The following is a 7,288-nucleotide window of genomic DNA, read 5'->3' as shown; positions in this document are numbered from 1 at the left end:
AACAGTCCATACAGAGTACCTGCTCCTTAAGGCAAACGAATACTCTCCACCACAGCACCACCATACCACAGCACAACCACCACAACCACAGTTACTGTTGAACAGGCTTTCCTTTTTAAAACAGGTGATAGCCAATCACATTAATCACACTCCTGCTGAGTCACTCTGACCCAGCACTTCACAGAGTATTGCATCATCCTGCTGAAGCCTGCAGACTTACTCAGTATGCTGCGAATCCCAACAGTTTGCCCACAAATCTTTCCCTATAGACCAATATTTGCATTCTTCTTGAACATTCTCCACAGTTTGAGGAAGTTCCAGGCAGCTGTAAAAGTTATAAACAGTTCCATGAAGTTTTTAAAAGTGCTCATGGTTATGAGTAGTAACGTTACATATACGATGTTTCCAACTTTTCATTTTGGGGCGACCTTTTTCCATAACTGAGAATACTTAGTCCCTCTTCCAGTGTTTCTAAGCAAAAGTGCATCCCTTTATGATACAGGAAACTGTTTTGGGGGAAGAAGAAAAAAGTCAACAAGTTGCACCCCTAGTGCCCACACAAACACACAGACACGCCTTCTTGGCACTGCCTGCTTTCATCCACATGCCTTGGGATATGTGTGAGGGTGCTTCTGAGCATGTACAAAGTACCCCCCATACACGAAAACCCTGTCTCCACCGGCTTATCACACAGCTCACCCATGAGCATGCCTGAGTCTGGATGTGCAACTGGAGAGGGTGAGAAAAACCCTGAACCAAATTTGAAAATTGCAATGGATAGAGGGGGGGGGGAAGGATTAGATTCTCAATTATACTCTCTATTGCTTCATGTAGGTTGTCAATGGAACCCCTGAAAAAGATATGGCACACAAATGATTCCCAAGGATGGGAATAAAATCTGCTTCCAGATTTCTTTGGGGAAACTCCTTGAAACTCTTGCACAGATGGGAGAGCAGGAGCTGGTCGCTCGCGCATGCGCCTGGCAGGGACCTGGCCTCGTCGTGAGCAGCAGAGCTTCCCGCCGTGGGGCTCACGGCGGACTCCCGAGAAGGGCACGGAGGCTGCAGCGCCTGCTGTCGCTTACTCCAAAGTAAGTGTGTACGCACTTACCTGGGACTAGTTGGCCCGATCTGACTCAATGCACTTACTTCTGAGTAGACATTTAGGGGAGGGGGTGAAATGTTGCGTCTGCCTGTTGCGCCAACAAGGAGAGGGCGCTTTCTTGCAGGAAAATCGCCAGGAAAGTGTTGTTCTTATTACACCTGTTGCTTGAGAGAACTGCCAGCACGGCAAGGAGGCAAGGTGCGCGCCCAAAGGGCGGCAGACCCGTGTATGGCTGCGCGTGTGTGAATGTGAAGTTGCGTGCAGTGGGCGAGAGACGAGACCTGCAGCCAGGGAGAAAGTGTGGTTCCCACAGGCTTTCTCATGGGAAGCGGGCAAGGCAGGGAAGAGGCGCTTGCCCTCCGAGGCTGCAGCAGCACATGATACAAGAGCGAGCGCGCAAGAGGCGTGAGCCACCCGTGCACACCAGGCACAGATGGCAGCAGCGGCTCCCTCCGAAAGCGAGGGGCGGGGATTCGTCTTCTGAGGGTATAGGCAGCAAGGAGCCAAAGACAACTCCCGAGCGTGCAAAGGGAAGGCAGTGTGGTGTGGCGGTTAGAGAGCTGAACGTGGGGGCCGACCTGATCTTACTCAGAGCAGAGCCACGGACATTACGGGACACAGAGAGAGTTTGGTGAGAGCCTGCAGTTCTATGATTCTTTGAGAGCAGGAGAAGGACTTTTCCCTACCCGCTTTCTCAATGCCATCCATCATTTTTTTAAAAAATATCTTATATCTATAAAAACATATCGGTTCCAACAGTCATACAACAGATCTTCTCATCTTATACAATATTTTAGACTTCCGTCAACACCTCTGATGATTTCCCATTCTTTATCACTTATTCTGCATTTCTTAATTTCTAGATTACTTTTAATTATCCTTAACTAATAATGCTTTTCATAGTCTTTCTTGCAGTATTTCAAACTATCCACCTTACCAAACTTCTAGCAGTCCTACTAGCGTAATCTGTTCATCACAATTACTTTTCAAATAGTTCATATATTTACTCCAGTCTTCTATGAATCTCTGATCCCGCAGGTTTCGAATCCTTCCTGTTAATTTATCTAATTCTGCATAGTCCATCAACTTCACCCTCCATTCTTCTTTCGTTGGTAGTTCTTCTTGCTTCCATTTTTGTGCCAATAATATTCTTGCTGCAGTCATTGCATATAAAAACAATTTACAATCCTGTCTATTAATATCATCTCCTACAATGCCAAGTAAAAATGCTTCTGGTTTCTTAATCAATGTATATTTCAACATCTTTTTCATCTCATTATATATCATTTCCCGGAAGCTTTTCACTTTTTTACATTCCCACCACATGTGATAAAAAGGTCCTTCCTTTTCTTTACATTTCCAACATTTATTACTTATTTTATACATTTTAGCTAATTTTACTGGGGTGATATAACACCTATACATCATTTTCATCACATTTTCTTTCAAAGCATTGCATGCAGTAAATTTTAATCCTTCCTTCCACAGTTTCCCCCAAACTGGGAGCCAATGTAGGTCTTTCAAGACCAGTGTTATGTGGTCTCGGCAGCCGCTCCCAGTCACCAGTCTAGCTGCCACGTTCTGGATTAATTGCAGTTTCTGAGTCACCTTCAAAGGTAGCCCCATGTAGAGCACATGGCAGTAGTCCAAGCGGGAGATAACTAGAGCATGCACCACTCTGGCGAGACAGTCTGCAGGCAGGGAGGGTCTCATCCTGCGTACCAGATGGAGCTGGTAAACAGCTGCCCTGGACACAGAATTGACCTGCGCCTCCGTGGACAGCTGAAGGAGAAAAATAATCATTTCCTTAATAACAATTTAAATAGCGTATTTAACTAAAACAATAAAATTATAGCATATGTATCCATGTTTGTTAACTGATGTGGTTAAACGTGGGTTTTTTTTTGTTAAAAAACCCAAAAAAAACTTAGACTGAGTTTTAGCACACATGAAAGACTTAAAACAAATACTTCTTTCCTGATGAATAGCCTTTGGACTATAATGTAACTTAAATAGAAAACTATCTTTAGAAAGATCTTTCCTCCAAAAGCATTTTATTTTAAAAATCCAATTTAAATAAAAAACAGATTTTTTAATTATTCTTTTTTAAATCATTGATTTTTATCCACCCTGTTGGGTGTACACATTGAATGTGTCATACCTGGAAAATACCTCTTGCAAGAGCAGCCATAGGAGGTGCGCTCTAGTAGAGGCAACTCCAATGAATTTCATTTAAGATTTCCCATCGTCCTCAGCTTGGCTATGTGCCCTGGTTCTTCTTGAAGAAGAGACATTCATCATGAGTTCTTCCCTTCTCCTTATCAGACTCTTGTATAAAGAGGACTGTCAAGGTAGGGAAAGATGCTCCACCTCGTAATAATCCTAATTGTTTTAGCTAATCTCTTGGCTGAAAGATAGAAAACTAATAGTTGTGTGCCTGCTTCTTAGCCTAATCCTGTTTCTTCCCACGTGAATGCAGTTCTATAGAGTAACACGAAAGACACCCTAACTCAGGCTTCCTCAACCTCGGCCCTTCCGAAGTTTTGAGACGACAATTCCCATCCTCCCTGACCACTGGTCCTGCTGGCTAGGGATCATGGGAGTTGTAGGCCAAAAACATCTGGAGGGCCGAGGTTGAGGAAGCCTGCCCTAACTCCTCAAGATGTTGAACTTGCTCCAGCTTCGGAGTACCTGCTATAAAAGAGACAACGCTAAGAAAGTCACGGTGCTCCAAAGCGTCACCAGTTGCATCAAGTTGCTTTAGAGAGAGCATTCATGATCATCCTTATCACATTACAGAATTGCTTGGCGACTAAGCAGGGAACAGCACACGGAGATAAAGGGTGAAGCAAGTACTCTGCAGCCTGTGCCTCTCCCATCCCTGTGCATCATGAGTTCAACAAGTACAGAATGTAATGCAACCCAGCACAGCAAAAGCAAGAGGAGCAGTTGCAACACCTCCACAAGACCTCCTCATACTCTGGACAAGATGATGGTGGGAACTGCTTCTGAACCCTGTATCCCCTCCTCCTCCTCCTCCCTGCCACACAGCCTTAATGATAGAAGTATGGATGTGGAAGTAGTTGACCTCACTTGCGAAACTTCAGAACCTATAGTTGTTGATCTTACGCAAGACGATTCTCTTGTGCTAGTTGGAGAGAGTGGGCAGCAGCCCAATAGAGAGTTCAGACCTCAACCATTGTCTGACAGCCTCATATTTAGTGGTGGTGGTGGTGGTGGTGATAGCAGACACACACAGAGTGGTGCTCTTGCCACTAGAAAGCTCCCCAGAGAAGTGGGAAGGAGGGAATTTGCAAGATCCTCAGGCACTTTGAGTTGTGGAATTTGCATAGACAGCTTTGCAGAGATTGTGCAAAGCGGACGGCTTATAGTGTCAACAACATGTGGCCACATCTTCTGTAGTCAGTGCCTCAGCAATTTTCTTAGGTATGCTAACTTTTGCCCAATTTGTAGGAGGCATCTCACTCCAAAGGAGTATCATCCAATTTATATGTGAAGACATGGGTGTTCCTGAACACAGTCTAATGTGGCCTTCATAAACATGAGTGAACTCCAAAGAACACACCAAGTACAGTATATATGACTTCAATATGACAGTTAGCAATTTCACTTTTTTTCCAGTTGGCCTCCTTGTAGTCCAGTTGTACTGTTTCAGCTTCGTTTTGCTTTAAGGTTTTTGCAGCTCACATTTTTTGAGGTCTGTAGACGTTTGAAGAACAGCTTGGAGGATATGTCTGCTGCTGCCACATTGCTTTTTGCCGATATCTCATTTCTGTTCTAGTTCTGTTGCTGCTTTGAGAAAAGACTGATGTTGATTAAACTCATCTATTCAAGACTAGGCTAGTCATAGTCATCTATGATAATACAACCTGCAGCTTCTTTTTGCAATTTGCCTGGTAAAAACCAAAGCCAACCACTCACTGGTGGAAGTCTGTTCCACATCTACTTCCTTTCTAGTGGCAAACCCCTCTTTCTGTTGATGTAGCCCTAATAAAGACCAAGGTTTATACAACACTGTGGCTCATTTCTAACGCTGCATGCATAAATGGTTTATTACAAAGAACTCTTGGTGGTCCGAGTCTTCTCTTGAAGAGAATACAGCCATCATGTTAGATCTGAGCAGCTTTCCCTGTCCAGGCATATGCTTAAGGAGCAATTCATAGTGGAGTCCGTACCAAGGTTGCCACGTGGGGCAGAATCCAATCGAGATGAGCTAAGCCATTTATGTGAAACACTCCTTAAATGGTTGGAAGAGGATAAAGTAATTCTCTGCTTTTGAGAAACGCTTTGCTGTGGGGAAGCTGCACCCATAGGGCCATGTTTCAAGCAGCAAGCATGTAAGACTTGAACCTCGCATGATGAAGTCAACTTGAGTTGCGGTGACTCCCTTTCTCAGCCCTGTCACGTAGTCATAGTGGAACTATGAATGGCTTGACCTGTTGAACTTTGGGATGCTGCTATACTAATAGGTCTAATTGCTTTAAAACATTTTATGTTGATAACTCTTAAATGAAAGACTTTGTCTTAAATGTATAAAAAATGCCTTCCAGTAGCACCTTAAGGTAAAGGTAAAGGTACCCCTGCCCGGACGGGCCAGTCTTGACAGACTCTAGGGTTGTGCGCTCATCTCACTCTAGAGGCCAGGAGCCAGCGCTGTCCGCAGACACTTCCGGGTCACGTGGCCAGCGTGATGAAGCTGCTCCGGCGAACCGGCACCAGAGCAGCACACGGAAACGCCGTTTACCTTCCCGCTATAAAGCGGTACCTATTTATCTACTTGCACTTAAGGGTGCTTTCGAACTGCTAGGTGGGCAGGAGCTGGGACCGAATGACGGGAGCTCAACCCGCCGCGGGGATTCGAACCGCTGACCATGCGATTGGCAAGTCCTAGGTGCTGAGGTTTTACCCACAGCGCCACCCGCGTCCCTATCCAGTAGCACCTTAAGAGACCAACTAAGTTTGTTCTTGGTATGAGCTCTCATGTGCATGCACACTTCTTCAGATACATGAGCACACAAAAGCTCATACCAATCACAAACTTAGTTGGTCTCTAAGGTGCTACTGGAAGGCATTTTTTTATTTTGTTTCGACTACGGCAGACCAACACGGCTACCTACCTGTATCTTAAATGTATGCCAGCCAATCTTCCGTTGGTAGAAAACATGGGCTATCCAGCTAATCAGCAGCATCTCACCAGGCCTTAATCGGCTGCGGTGAGTCTCATAATATTTCCCCCCATGTTTCTTGTTTATTCGATTTTAAGGAGTCTCGTAACATAGTGAAACCTCACCCGTGACAGCTTGGAGGGCCAGTGTTACGCTTCCAGTTCAGCACTGGATTGAACATCTTTTTAAAAAGGGAGGCTTCCTTAGTCTCCCCGCAGCCTGCTGCAGGGGCCTAGCTGCACACACCCCATATTAGACTTGCACATAGCCTGGCAATCATGTGGCATGGTTAGGACTTCCACAGATGGCATTGTCTCCGTGAACATGGGCTGTGGGGATCAAATCCTCTGTGCAAATGCGTCTGGTGTTACCAGAACCCATATGCACCCCCAGCTTTCGAGGGGAGCTTAAGACAGAGTGCTCAACGGAAGGTCATTTCCATTCATCCCTACCATCACCATTTCTGTTCTGTTTGCACAGGCACTCTTACTGAAGAACAAATGACACTTTGCCCAGGGAGGGACCTTGGTAATATGGTGCCCTCCTGGTGCCTTCCAAAAGCCAGGCAGGGGAGGGGTCAGGCTTGGGGAAGGATGCACAAGGCTCTGGTGGGGTCCTAGAGCCCTCTCATCTCATTCCCAAAGCTGGGAGAGTGCTAACTAGGCTTGGGGAAGGAGGCAGGAAGGCTCCCTTCTGGCCCCCACATCCTGTGCAGGGGAAGAGCTTCACTGCCCTAAATCCACCTCTGCTTTGCCTCGTGTTTCAGTTACCAGGAAGGCATTTTACCCATTGGAGAAAGTTGCACAATGTATTTTGGAGGTCACTTCTTTGAGTCGTGATGGGAAAAACTGAATTCCTGTGCAGAATCCTTAATGCGCACCAAACTGGAGGGGTACAGCAAGCACTACTGTTGGACGATGCTGTATGGAACCTAATGTTGGGAAAAAGCACCAAGGCAAAAGCCAGCTCCAGATGGCTGGAATGCAAAACAGTGCAGA

The 7,288-nt window shown here is 45.7% G+C and overlaps 1 pseudogene across 1 annotated transcript; it reads left to right on the top strand.

Moving 5' to 3' along the window:
* The first annotated feature begins 3,994 nt into the window (after positions 1 to 3,994).
* Positions 3,995 to 4,621, top strand: LOC308467722 (E3 ubiquitin-protein ligase RNF4 pseudogene; annotated as a pseudogene). Its single transcript has one exon. The product of its transcript is annotated as an E3 ubiquitin-protein ligase RNF4 pseudogene (transcript).
* Positions 4,622 to 7,288: the final 2,667 nt, after the last annotated feature.

Source organism: Podarcis pityusensis (genome assembly GCF_964106645.2).
Source record: "Podarcis pityusensis genome assembly, chromosome: W".
Taxonomy (NCBI): Eukaryota; Metazoa; Chordata; class Lepidosauria; order Squamata; family Lacertidae; genus Podarcis; species Podarcis pityusensis.
Note: the sequence above shows the minus strand (reverse complement) of the source record. Positions and strands in the feature narration are given on the sequence as shown.